At 23.7% G+C, this 14,990-nt stretch overlaps 1 protein-coding gene across 5 annotated transcripts in view; it reads left to right on the forward strand.

The window, feature by feature from the left end:
* LOC143257617 (uncharacterized) overlaps positions 1–14,990 on the forward strand; it is a 58,736-nt gene that overhangs the window by 33,425 nt on the left and 10,321 nt on the right. For 3 of the 5 annotated variants that reach the window (XM_076516657.1, XM_076516617.1, XM_076516626.1), the window contains exon 2: positions 12,615–12,744. The gene's annotated coding sequence lies outside the window, so the exon portion shown is untranslated. The remainder of the gene's footprint in view (positions 1–12,614; positions 12,745–14,990) is intronic. The other 2 variants (XM_076516636.1, XM_076516646.1) reach the window with 1 other exon arrangement.

A 14,990-nucleotide genomic window follows, 5' to 3' on the forward strand; every position in this document is an offset into this window, starting at 1 on the left:
TTGGTATGGTTTCAGTTAAATGTAACTAATTCTTATTTATATTAAGTAATTTATGTCATGTTGGTATGGTTTCAGTTAAATGTAACTAATTCTTATTTATATTAAGTAATTTATGTCATGTTGGTATGGTTTCAGTTAAATGTAACTAATTCTTATTTATATTAAGTAATTTATGTCATGTTGGTATGGTTTCAGTTAAATGTAACTAATTCTTATTTATATTAAGTAATTTATGTCATGTTGGTATGGTTTCAGTTAAATGTAACTAATTCTTATTTATATTAAGTAATTTATGTCATGTTGGTATGGTTTCAGTTAAATGTAACTAATTCTTATTTATATTAAGTAATTTATGTCATGTTGGTATGGTTTCAGTTAAATGTAACTAATTCTTATTTATATTAAGTAATTTATGTCATGTTGGTATGGTTTCAGTTAAATGTAACTAATTCTTATTTATATTAAGTAATTTATGTCATGTTGGTATGGTTTCAGTTAAATGTAACTAATTCTTATTTATATTAAGTAATTTATGTCATGTTGGTATGGTTTCAGTTAAATGTAACTAATTCTTATTTATATTAAGTAATTTATGTCATGTTGGTATGGTTTCAGTTAAATGTAACTAATTCTTATTTATATTAAGTAATTTATGTCATGTTGGTATGGTTTCAGTTAAATGTAACTAATTCTTATTTATATTAAGTAATTTATGTCATGTTGGTATGGTTTCAGTTAAATGTAACTAATTCTTATTTATATTAAGTAATTTATGTCATGTTGGTATGGTTTCAGTTAAATGTAACTAATTTATTATTTATATTAAGTAATTTATGTCATGTTTATGTATGGTTTCAGTTAAATGTAACTAATTCTTATTTATATTAAGTAATTTATGTCATGTTGGTATGGTTTCAGTTAAATGTAACTAATTCTTATTTATATTAAGTAATTTATGTCATGTTGGTATGGTTTCAGTTAAATGTAACTAATTCTTATTTATATTAAGTAATTTATGTCATGTTGGTATGGTTTCAGTTAAATGTAACTAATTCTTATTTATATTAAGTAATTTATGTCATGTTAGTATGGTTTCAGTTAAATGTAACTAATTCTTATTTATATTAAGTAATTTATGTCATGTTGGTATGGTTTCAGTTAAATGTAACTAATTCTTATTTATATTAAGTAATTTATGTCATGTTGGTATGGTTTCAGTTAAATGTAACTAATTCTTATTTATATTAAGTAATTTATGTCATGTTGGTATGGTTTCAGTTAAATGTAACTAATTCTTATTTATATTAAGTAATTTATGTCATGTTGGTATGGTTTCAGTTAAATGTAACTAATTCTTATTTATATTAAGTAATTTATGTCATGTTGGTATGGTTTCAGTTAAATGTAACTAATTCTTATTTATATTAAGTAATTTATGTCATGTTGGTATGGTTTCAGTTAAATGTAACTAATTCTTATTTATATTAAGTAATTTATGTCATGTTGGTATGGTTTCAGTTAAATGTAACTAATTCTTATTTATATTAAGTAATTTATGTCATGTTGGTATGGTTTCAGTTAAATGTAACTAATTCTTATTTATATTAAGTAATTTATGTCATGTTGGTATGGTTTCAGTTAAATGTAACTAATTCTTATTTATATTAAGTAATTTATGTCATGTTGGTATGGTTTCAGTTAAATGTAACTAATTTTTTATTTATATTAAGTAATTTATGTCATGTTGGTATGGTTTCAGTTAAATGTAACTAATTCTTATTTATATTAAGTAATTTATGTCATGTTGGTATGGTTTCAGTTAAATGTAACTAATTCTTATTTATATTAAGTAATTTATGTCATGTTGGTATGGTTTCAGTTAAATGTAACTAATTCTTATTTATATTAAGTAATTTATGTCATGTTGGTATGGTTTCAGTTAAATGTAACTAATTCTTATTTATATTAAGTAATTTATGTCATGTTGGTATGGTTTCAGTTAAATGTAACTAATTCTTATTTATATTAAGTAATTTATGTCATGTTGGTATGGTTTCAGTTAAATGTAACTAATTCTTATTTATATTAAGTAATTTATGTCATGTTGGTATGGTTTCAGTTAAATGTAACTAATTCTTATTTATATTAAGTAATTTATGTCATGTTGGTATGGTTTCAGTTAAATGTAACTAATTCTTATTTATATTAAGTAATTTATGTCATGTTTTATGTCATGTTGGTATGGTTTCAGTTAAATGTAACTAATTCTTATTTATATTAAGTAATTTATGTCATGTTGGTATGGTTTCAGTTAAATGTAACTAATTCTTATTTATATTAAGTAATTTATGTCATGTTGGTATGGTTTCAGTTAAATGTAACTAATTCTTATTTATATTAAGTAATTTATGTCATGTTGGTATGGTTTCAGTTAAATGTAACTAATTCTTATTTATATTAAGTAATTTATGTCATGTTGGTATGGTTTCAGTTAAATGTAACTAATTCTTATTTATATTAAGTAATTTATGTCATGTTGGTATGGTTTCAGTTAAATGTAACTAATTCTTATTTATATTAAGTAATTTATGTCATGTTGGTATGGTTTCAGTTAAATGTAACTAATTCTTATTTATATTAAGTAATTTATGTCATGTTGGTATGGTTTCAGTTAAATGTAACTAATTCTTATTTATATTAAGTAATTTATGTCATGTTGGTATGGTTTCAGTTAAATGTAACTAATTCTTATTTATATTAAGTAATTTATGTCATGTTGGTATGGTTTCAGTTAAATGTAACTAATTCTTATTTATATTAAGTAATTTATGTCATGTTGGTATGGTTTCAGTTAAATGTAACTAATTCTTATTTATATTAAGTAATTTATGTCATGTTGGTATGGTTTCAGTTAAATGTAACTAATTCTTATTTATATTAAGTAATTTATGTCATGTTGGTATGGTTTCAGTTAAATGTAACTAATTCTTATTTATATTAAGTAATTTATGTCATGTTGGTATGGTTTCAGTTAAATGTAACTAATTCTTATTTATATTAAGTAATTTATGTCATGTTGGTATGGTTTCAGTTAAATGTAACTAATTCTTATTTATATTAAGTAATTTATGTCATGTTGGTATGGTTTCAGTTAAATGTAACTAATTCTTATTTATATTAAGTAATTTATGTCATGTTGGTATGGTTTCAGTTAAATGTAACTAATTCTTATTTATATTAAGTAATTTATGTCATGTTGGTATGGTTTCAGTTAAATGTAACTAATTCTTATTTATATTAAGTAATTTATGTCATGTTGGTATGGTTTCAGTTAAATGTAACTAATTCTTATTTATATTAAGTAATTTATGTCATGTTGGTATGGTTTCAGTTAAATGTAACTAATTCTTATTTATATTAAGTAATTTATGTCATGTTGGTATGGTTTCAGTTAAATGTAACTAATTCTTATTTATATTAAGTAATTTATGTCATGTTGGTATGGTTTCAGTTAAATGTAACTAATTCTTATTTATATTAAGTAATTTATGTCATGTTGGTATGGTTTCAGTTAAATGTAACTAATTCTTATTTATATTAAGTAATTTATGTCATGTTGGTATGGTTTCAGTTAAATGTAACTAATTCTTATTTATATTAAGTAATTTATGTCATGTTGGTATGGTTTCAGTTAAATGTAACTAATTCTTATTTATATTAAGTAATTTATGTCATGTTGGTATGGTTTCAGTTAAATGTAACTAATTCTTATTTATATTAAGTAATTTATGTCATGTTGGTATGGTTTCAGTTAAATGTAACTAATTCTTATTTATATTAAGTAATTTATGTCATGTTGGTATGGTTTCAGTTAAATGTAACTAATTCTTATTTATATTAAGTAATTTATGTCATGTTGGTATGGTTTCAGTTAAATGTAACTAATTCTTATTTATATTAAGTAATTTATGTCATGTTGGTATGGTTTCAGTTAAATGTAACTAATTCTTATTTATATTAAGTAATTTATGTCATGTTGGTATGGTTTCAGTTAAATGTAACTAATTCTTATTTATATTAAGTAATTTATGTCATGTTGGTATGGTTTCAGTTAAATGTAACTAATTCTTATTTATATTAAGTAATTTATGTCATGTTGGTATGGTTTCAGTTAAATGTAACTAATTCTTATTTATATTAAGTAATTTATGTCATGTTGGTATGGTTTCAGTTAAATGTAACTAATTCTTATTTATATTAAGTAATTTATGTCATGTTGGTATGGTTTCAGTTAAATGTAACTAATTCTTATTTATATTAAGTAATTTATGTCATGTTGGTATGGTTTCAGTTAAATGTAACTAATTCTTATTTATATTAAGTAATTTATGTCATGTTGGTATGGTTTCAGTTAAATGTAACTAATTCTTATTTATATTAAGTAATTTATGTCATGTTGGTATGGTTTCAGTTAAATGTAACTAATTCTTATTTATATTAAGTAATTTATGTCATGTTGGTATGGTTTCAGTTAAATGTAACTAATTCTTATTTATATTAAGTAATTTATGTCATGTTGGTATGGTTTCAGTTAAATGTAACTAATTCTTATTTATATTAAGTAATTTATGTCATGTTGGTATGGTTTCAGTTAAATGTAACTAATTCTTATTTATATTAAGTAATTTATGTCATGTTGGTATGGTTTCAGTTAAATGTAACTAATTCTTATTTATATTAAGTAATTTATGTCATGTTGGTATGGTTTCAGTTAAATGTAACTAATTCTTATTTATATTAAGTAATTTATGTCATGTTGGTATGGTTTCAGTTAAATGTAACTAATTCTTATTTATATTAAGTAATTTATGTCATGTTGGTATGGTTTCAGTTAAATGTAACTAATTCTTATTTATATTAAGTAATTTATGTCATGTTGGTATGGTTTCAGTTAAATGTAACTAATTCTTATTTATATTAAGTAATTTATGTCATGTTGGTATGGTTTCAGTTAAATGTAACTAATTCTTATTTATATTAAGTAATTTATGTCATGTTGGTATGGTTTCAGTTAAATGTAACTAATTCTTATTTATATTAAGTTAAATGTAACTAATTCTTATTTATATTAAGTAATTTATGTCATGTTAGTATGGTTTCAGTTAAATGTAACTAATTCTTATTTATATTAAGTAATTTATGTCATGTTGGTATGGTTTCAGTTAAATGTAACTAATTCTTATTTATATTAAGTAATTTATGTCATGTTGGTATGGTTTCAGTTAAATGTAACTAATTCTTATTTATATTAAGTAATTTATGTCATGTTGGTATGGTTTCAGTTAAATGTAACTAATTCTTATTTATATTAAGTAATTTATGTCATGTTGGTATGGTTTCAGTTAAATGTAACTAATTCTTATTTATATTAAGTAATTTATGTCATGTTGGTATGGTTTCAGTTAAATGTAACTAATTCTTATTTATATTAAGTAATTTATGTCATGTTGGTATGGTTTCAGTTAAATGTAACTAATTCTTATTTATATTAAGTAATTTATGTCAATTCTTATTTATTTAAGTAATTTATGTATGGTTTCAGTTAAATGTAACTAATTCTTATTTATATTAAGTAATTTATGTCATGTTGGTATGGTTTCAGTTAAATGTAACTAATTCTTATTTATATTAAGTAATTTATGTCATGTTGGTATGGTTTCAGTTAAATGTAACTAATTCTTATTTATATTAAGTAATTTATGTCATGTTGGTATGGTTTCAGTTAAATGTAACTAATTCTTATTTATATTAAGTAATTTATGTCATGTTGGTATGGTTTCAGTTAAATGTAACTAATTCTTATTTATATTAAGTAATTTATGTCATGTTGGTATGGTTTCAGTTAAATGTAACTAATTCTTATTTATATTAAGTAATTTATGTCATGTTGGTATGGTTTCAGTTAAATGTAACTAATTCTTATTTATATTAAGTAATTTATGTCATGTTGGTATGGTTTCAGTTAAATGTAACTAATTCTTATTTATATTAAGTAATTTATGTCATGTTGGTATGGTTTCAGTTAAATGTAACTAATTCTTATTTATATTAAGTAATTTATGTCATGTTGGTATGGTTTCAGTTAAATGTAACTAATTCTTATTTATATTAAGTAATTTATGTCATGTTGGTATGGTTTCAGTTAAATGTAACTAATTCTTATTTATATTAAGTAATTTATGTCATGTTGGTATGGTTTCAGTTAAATGTAACTAATTCTTATTTATATTAAGTAATTTATGTCATGTTGGTATGGTTTCAGTTAAATGTAACTAATTCTTATTTATATTAAGTAATTTATGTCATGTTGGTATGGTTTCAGTTAAATGTAACTAATTCTTATTTATATTAAGTAATTTATGTCATGTTGGTATGGTTTCAGTTAAATGTAACTAATTCTTATTTATATTAAGTAATTTATGTCATGTTGGTATGGTTTCAGTTAAATGTAACTAATTCTTATTTATATTAAGTAATTTATGTCATGTTGGTATGGTTTCAGTTAAATGTAACTAATTCTTATTTATATTAAGTAATTTATGTCATGTTGGTATGGTTTCAGTTAAATGTAACTAATTCTTATTTATATTAAGTAATTTATGTCATGTTGGTATGGTTTCAGTTAAATGTAACTAATTCTTATTTATATTAAGTAATTTATGTCATGTTGGTATGGTTTCAGTTAAATGTAACTAATTCTTATTTAATATTAAGTAATTTATGTCATGTTGGTATGGTTTCAGTTAAATGTAACTAATTCTTATTTATATTAAGTAATTTATGTCATGTTGGTATGGTTTCAGTTAAATGTAACTAATTCTTATTTATATTAAGTAATTTATGTCATGTTGGTATGGTTTCAGTTAAATGTAACTAATTCTTATTTATATTAAGTAATTTATGTCATGTTGGTATGGTTTCAGTTAAATGTAACTAATTCTTATTTATATTAAGTAATTTATGTCATGTTAGTATGGTTTCAGTTAAATGTAACTAATTCTTATTTATATTAAGTAATTTATGTCATGTTGGTATGGTTTCAGTTAAATGTAACTAATTCTTATTTGTATTAAGTAATTTATGTCATGTTGGTATGGTTTCATTAAATGTAACTAATTCTTATTTATATTAAGTAATTTATGTCATGTTGGTATGGTTTCAGTTAAATGTAACTAATTCTTATTTATATTAAGTAATTTATGTCATGTTGGTATGGTTTCAGTTAAATGTAACTAATTCTTATTTATATTAAGTAATTTATGTCATGTTGGTATGGTTTCAGTTAAATGTAACTAATTCTTATTTATATTAAGTAATTTATGTCATGTTGGTATGGTTTCAGTTATTTATATTAAGTAATTTATGTCATGTTAGTATGGTTTCAGTTAAATGTAACTAATTCTTATTTGTATTAAGTAATTTATGTCATGTTGGTATGGTTTCAGTTAAATGTAACTAATTCTTATTTGTATTAAGTAATTTATGTCATGTTGGTATGGTTTCAGTTAAATGTAACTAATTCTTATTTATATTAAGTAATTTATGTCATGTTGGTATGGTTTCAGTTAAATGTAACTAATTCTTATTTATATTAAGTAATTTATGTCATGTTGGTATGGTTTCAGTTAAATGTAACTAATTCTTATTTATATTAAGTAATTTATGTCATGTTGGTATGGTTTCAGTTAAATGTAACTAATTCTTATTTATATTAAGTAATTTATGTCACGTTAGTATGGTTTCAGTTAAATGTAACTAATTCTTATTTGTATTAAGTAATTTATGTCATGTTGGTATGGTTTCAGTTAAATGTAACTAATTCTTATTTATATTAAGTAATTTATGTCATGTTGGTATGGTTTCAGTTAAATGTAACTAATTCTTATTTATATTAAGTAATTTATGTCATGTTGGTATGGTTTCAGTTAAATGTAACTAATTCTTATTTATATTAAGTAATTTATGTCATGTTGGTATGGTTTCAGTTAAATGTAACTAATTCTTATTTATATTAAGTAATTTATGTCATGTTAGTATGGTTTCAGTTAAATGTAACTAATTCTTATTTATATTAAGTAATTTATGTCATGTTAGGTATGGTTTCAGTTAAATGTAACTAATTCTTATTTGTATTAATTTAAGTAATTTATGTCATGTTGGTATGTTGGTTTTTCAGTTAAATGTAACTAATTCTTATTTATATTAAGTAATTTATGTCATGTTGGTATGGTTTCAGTTAAATGTAACTAATTCTTATTTATATTAAGTAATTTATGTCATGTTGGTATGGTTTCAGTTAAATGTAACTAATTCTTATTTATATTAAGTAATTTATGTCATGTTAGTATGGTTTCAGTTAAATGTAACTAATTCTTATTTATATTAAGTAATTTATGTCATGTGTATGGTTTGTTAAATGTTTTCTTATTTGTTAAATGTAACTAATTAACTTTCTTATTTGTATTAAGTAATTTATGTCATGTTGGTATGGTTTCAGTTAAATGTAACTAATTTTTATTTATATTAAGTAATTTATGTCATGTTGGTATGGTTTCAGTTAAATGTAACTAATTCTTATTTATATTAAGTAATTTATGTCATGTTGGTATGGTTTCAGTTAAATGTAACTAATTCTTATTTATATTAAGTAATTTATGTCATGTTGGTATGATTTTACTTAAATGTAACTAATTCTTTTTTATATTAAGTAATTTATGTCATGTTGGTATGGTTTCAGTTAAATGTAACTAATTTTTATTTATATTAAGTAATTTATGTCATGTTGGTATGGTTTCAGTTAAATGTAACTAATTCTTATTTATATTAAGTAATTTATGTCATGTTGGTATGGTTTCAGTTAAATGTAACTAATTCTTATTTATATTAAGTAATTTATGTCATGTTAGTATGGTTTCAGTTAAATGTAACTAATTCTTATTTGTATTAAGTAATTTATGTCATGTTGGTATGGTTTCAGTTAAATGTAACTAATTCTTATTTATATTAAGTAATTTATGTCATGTTGGTATGGTTTCAGTTAAATGTAACTAATTCTTATTTATATTAAGTAATTTATGTCATGTTGGTATGGTTTCAGTTAAATGTAACTAATTCTTATTTATATTAAGTAATTTATGTCATGTTGGTATGGTTTCAGTTAAATGTAACTAATTCTTATTTATATTAAGTAATTTATGTCATGTTGGTATGGTTTCAGTTAAATGTAACTAATTCTTATTTATATTAAGTAATTTATGTCATGTTGGTATGGTTTCAGTTAAATGTAACTAATTCTTATTTATATTAAGTAATTTATGTCATGTTAGTATGGTTTCAGTTAAATGTAACTAATTCTTATTTATATTAAGTAATTTATGTCATGTTAGTATGGTTTCAGTTAAATGTAACTAATTCTTATTTATATTAAGTAATTTATGTCATGTTAGTATGGTTTCAGTTAAATGTAACTAATTCTTATTTATATTAAGTAATTTATGTCATGTTGGTATGGTTTCAGTTAAATGTAACTAATTCTTATTTATATTAAGTAATTTATGTCATGTTAGTATGGTTTCAGTTAAATGTAACTAATTCTTATTTGTATTAAGTAATTTATGTCATGTTGGTATGGTTTTAGTTAAATGTAACTAATTCTTATTTGTATTAAGTAATTTATGTCATGTTGGTATGGTTTCAGTTAAATGTAACTAATTCTTATTTATATTAAGTAATTTATGTCATGTTGGTATGGTTTCAGTTAAATGTAACTAATTCTTATTTATATTAAGTAATTTATGTCATGTTGGTATGGTTTCAGTTAAATGTAACTAATTCTTATTTATATTAAGTAATTTATGTCATGTTGGTATGGTTTCAGTTAAATGTAACTAATTCTTATTTATATTAAGTAATTTATGTCATGTTAGTATGGTTTCAGTTAAATGTAACTAATTCTTATTTATATTAAGTAATTTATGTCATGTTGGTATGGTTTCAGTTAAATGTAACTAATTCTTATTTGTATTAAGTAATTTATGTCATGTTGGTATGGTTTCAGTTAAATGTAACTAATTCTTATTTATATTAAGTAATTTATGTCATGTTGGTATGGTTTCAGTTAAATGTAACTAATTTTTATTTATATTAAGTAATTTATGTCATGTTGGTATGGTTTCAGTTAAATGTAACTAATTCTTATTTATATTAAGTAATTTATGTCATGTTGGTATGGTTTCAGTTAAATGTAACTAATTCTTATTTATATTAAGTAATTTATGTCATGTTGTATGGTTTCATGATTTTTATTTAATGATTTTACTGTAACTAATTCTTATTTGTATTAAGTAATTTATGTCATGTTGGTATGGTTTCAGTTAAATGTAACTAATTTTTATTTATATTAAGTAATTTATGTCATGTTGGTATGGTTTCAGTTAAATGTAACTAATTCTTATTTATATTAAGTAATTTATGTCATGTTGGTATGGTTTCAGTTAAATGTAACTAATTCTTATTTATATTAAGTAATTTATGTCATGTTGGTATGATTTTACTTAAATGTAACTAATTCTTTTTTATATTAAGTAATTTATCTCATGTTGGTATGGTTTCAGTTAAATGTAACTAATTTTTATTTATATTAAGTAATTTATGTCATGTTGGTATGGTTTCAGTTAAATGTAACTAATTCTTATTTATATTAAGTAATTTATGTCATGTTGGTATGGTTTCAGTTAAATGTAACTAATTCTTATTTATATTAAGTAATTTATGTCATGTTAGTATGGTTTCAGTTAAATGTAACTAATTCTTATTTATATTAAGTAATTTATGTCATGTTAGTATGGTTTCAGTTAAATGTAACTAATTCTTATTTGTATTAAGTAATTTATGTCATGTTGGTATGGTTTCAGTTAGATGTAACTAATTCTTATTTATATTAAGTAATTTATGTCATGTTGGTATGGTTTCAGTTAAATGTAACTAATTCTTATTTATATTAAGTAATTTATGTCATGTTGGTATGATTTTACTTAAATGTAACTAATTCTTATTTATATTAAGTAATTTATCTCATGTTGGTATGGTTTCAGTTAAATGTAACTAATTTTTATTTATATTAAGTAATTTATGTCATGTTGGTATGGTTTCAGTTAAATGTAACTAATTCTTATTTATATTAAGTAATTTATGTCATGTTAGTATGGTTTCAGTTAAATGTAACGAATTCTTATTTATATTAAGTAATTTATGTCATGTTAGTATGGTTTCAGTTAAATGTAACTAATTCTTATTTATATTAAGTAATTTATGTCATGTTAGTATGGTTTCAGTTAAATGTAACTAATTCTTATTGGTATTAAGTAATTTATGTCATGTTGGTATGGTTTCAGTTAAATGTAACTAATTCTTATTTATATTAAGTAATTTATGTCATGTTAGTATGGTTTCAGTTAAATGTAACTAATTCTTATTTGTATTAAGTAATTTATGTCATGTTGGTATGATTTTACTTAAATGTAACTAATTCTTATTTGTATTAAGTAATTTATGTCATGTTGGTATGGTTTTAGTTAAATGTAACTAATTCTTATTTATATTAAGTAATTTATCTCATGTTGGTATGGTTTCAGTTAAATGTAACTAATTTTTATTTATATTAAGTAATTTATGTCATGTTGGTATGGTTTCAGTTAAATGTAACTAATTCTTATTTATATTAAGTAATTTATGTCATGTTAGTATGGTTTCAGTTAAATGTAACTAATTCTTATTTGTATTAAGTAATTTATGTCATGTTGGTATGATTTTACTTAAATGTAACTAATTCTTATTTGTATTAAGTAATTTATGTCATGTTGGTATGGTTTCAGTTAAATGTAACTAATTCTTATTTATATTAAGTAATTTATCTCATGTTGGTATGGTTTCAGTTAAATGTAACTAATTTTTATTTATATTAAGTAATTTATGTCATGTTGGTATGGTTTCAGTTAAATGTAACTAATTCTTATTTATATTAAGTAATTTATGTCATGTTTGTATGGTTTCAGTTAAATGTAACTAATTCTTATTTATATTAAGTAATTTATGTCATGTTGGTATGGTTTCAGTTAAATGTAACTAATTCTTATTTATATTAAGTAATTTATTTGGATTATCACCACTTTTTATATTAATGAACAAGTTTTCGGCTGAATTTCCTAAGCCTTCTATGAGTCCATGAAGTCTACAGATACGAGTGACTACTTATTCATATCTCATAATGTGTCAAAACCTTAAATTACTGAGTTATAAAATTATAATGGTAACAATAATTCCATTAGTTGTTGAAAACCTTCTCGCTTCTATATGCTATGTGATGCTTCCAAACGAGGAACGTCTTTCAGTACAGCTCAACTGAGATAAACAGAATGAGCTTTTGAATGATATAAACTGTGAGCTAATATCTGGTAATGAATAATTTATGAACATTTCATGTTGTTTTTAACATTGTTTATTTTAATTTATTATTAACTTTTCACAAAACTTCGATTTCTGTGGCGACAATGTAGGGACCTATTGTTTTCTTTAATTCGCTACTCCTACGGCAACAGGCCAAACCGCTTGGTATAAAAGATCCTGAGTGACTGCTGAGTTCAGTTATAGGAAGGATAGTGACTCCACTGCTGTGACTAGTGTCAGGTTAGCCATCTTCATTGATATTGAGTAAATCTTTGTTTCATAGCACTCTTTTTATGTTATCTCATTTATTTAATATATTTTAAACAATTCCTGTTGGTATTCATCAATAGATGTTTCATATCATACCTTTACCATGTATGGTAAACATCTGTTGGTATTCATCAATAGATGTTTCATATCATACCTTTACCATGTATGGTAAACATCTGTTGGTATTCATCAATAGATGTTTCATATCATACCTTTACCATGTATGGTAAACATCTGTTGGTATTCATTAATAGATATTTCATATCATACCTTTACCATGTATGGTAAAATTAAACATAGTAACAAAGAACCTTCACTTATAAACTTACAAACAAAGGTTTTCAACATAATTTTTCTTTGTGCACCTAAGAACTGAAGGATACTGGACATAAATAAGTAAACAGAAACACATTTGTGTGATAATTCACGTGAAAGAGTTCAATAAATGTTCAAGTTATGTTGGTTTTTTTTTTGTTACTTAAGTTTGCTAATTTCAGTATGTTCATTATTGGTAACTTATGTTAATTCATGTGACCCTTGAAATACACACTTCGTTATATTAAATATGATTTAACATTGGCTCAAAAAATATATCTTGCTTAACAGGAAGGATGTTTGTAATGAATGTATTAATATTTTAGTGTTGTATACATTACTGAAAAACAACCCATAGGTTACAGAGAAGTGGCTTGTCAGAAATTTGTGTGAAACTATAAATATCACACATTTTTCAGTAGTAACCAGAAATGCTAATTTTGATTGGTTGGTTATTCTCATGAGCTGTGACACTAATTGGTCATATTAACAGTGATAATCAAGTAATAATGGTAATGTTTTAAATACTGGGTAGTTGGAATTGCCCAAAGTAGTAACACCAGTTGTTTTTATTTTCGTAGCATTAATTGATTCTAATAGGTAACTGAGTTTTTTGCTCAATTCTAATGTTGATTACAAGTCAGAAGAAGGTAATTATTACCTAGGTAGTTGCTAGTTAAGCCTTGTGTAGGGTGCTGTGTACAGTTCTGATCTTATTCAAAAAAGGAGATGGGTTTATTGGTAGGATTTGGAAAAGAGGCTACTAGGATGATTCTGGAGATGTAAAGAGTTACCCTGGGTTAGGTTAATTACCCTTTATTATCTAATAAGAAAACAAAGATAACAGGTGATCTTATCATTATTACAAAGTGATACAAGGGATAAACTCACCTGAAGATTCCGTAACAAGAGGACACAAGCTAAGTGTGGAGAAGACAGTTAAAATAGTGTTATTTGCTTATGAATTAAATTTCTATTTGGATTAGTACAGGTTTCACATAATTGTAAGAAAGAAACTGATAATGACATGAAAAATAAAAGTTGGGCTTAACTTTTTACTTGTCTCAAAGGAATATGTCTAAGGCTATCCTTGAAGGATATAATAGTCCATCGTTGTTAGTGTATTATGGCTTGATGAACATAATCAAGATGTAGGTTTAGCTGCTGCCAGAATACAAGTATCAAGTAATAATGATCCTATTATTATTAATATTATTCATTTCCTTGGTTTTAAGTATTTTAGCCTTAATTAAAAGTATGTTTGATAAATTAGACATTTCCTTATATACTCTTCAAAACAAGAAACGCAAAAGGGATATTTTTGTTATTTTAAAGAGAAATATATGTAATAACGTTACAAGCTCAGAGTATGTGATGTTACATGTGTTAAGGCACTGATTGTCAGACCAAAATGACAATAAAAGTTGTGCACTTTAAAACGGAGGAAAACAACGGATTTTTCGCCAAAACCCATTCTTGTCCAATAAATTTGTTTGAGAGATCTGCATGTTCTGCAAGTGCAACATATGCAAAATCCATATAAAAGTGATGGGTTCTCGGTTTCCATAGCTCAGTGTTAAGCCACCGACACGCAATACAGTTACGCCAAGACTGACTGAAGCACAACGCAACAACGCCATTGGTCGCTTGGAAGCAAGCAAATCTCGATCAGATGTTGCCAGAGCTGTGAATGTCCGCCCAAGCACCATCACAAGGCTATGGAATCGTCACCAACAACATGGATCAACTTCGTGACCGTCCACGATCTGGCAGATCTCGTGTGACCACGCCCGCACAAGATCGCCACATCCGATTACGTCACCTTCGAATAGGACCACCACTGCGACGTCTACTGCCTCAACCATACCAGGGCTGCGTAGGATTTCCGATCAGACCGTGCG

This window comes from Tachypleus tridentatus, chromosome 1, assembly GCF_004210375.1.
Source record: "Tachypleus tridentatus isolate NWPU-2018 chromosome 1, ASM421037v1, whole genome shotgun sequence".
NCBI classification, from domain to species: Eukaryota; Metazoa; Arthropoda; class Merostomata; order Xiphosura; family Limulidae; genus Tachypleus; species Tachypleus tridentatus.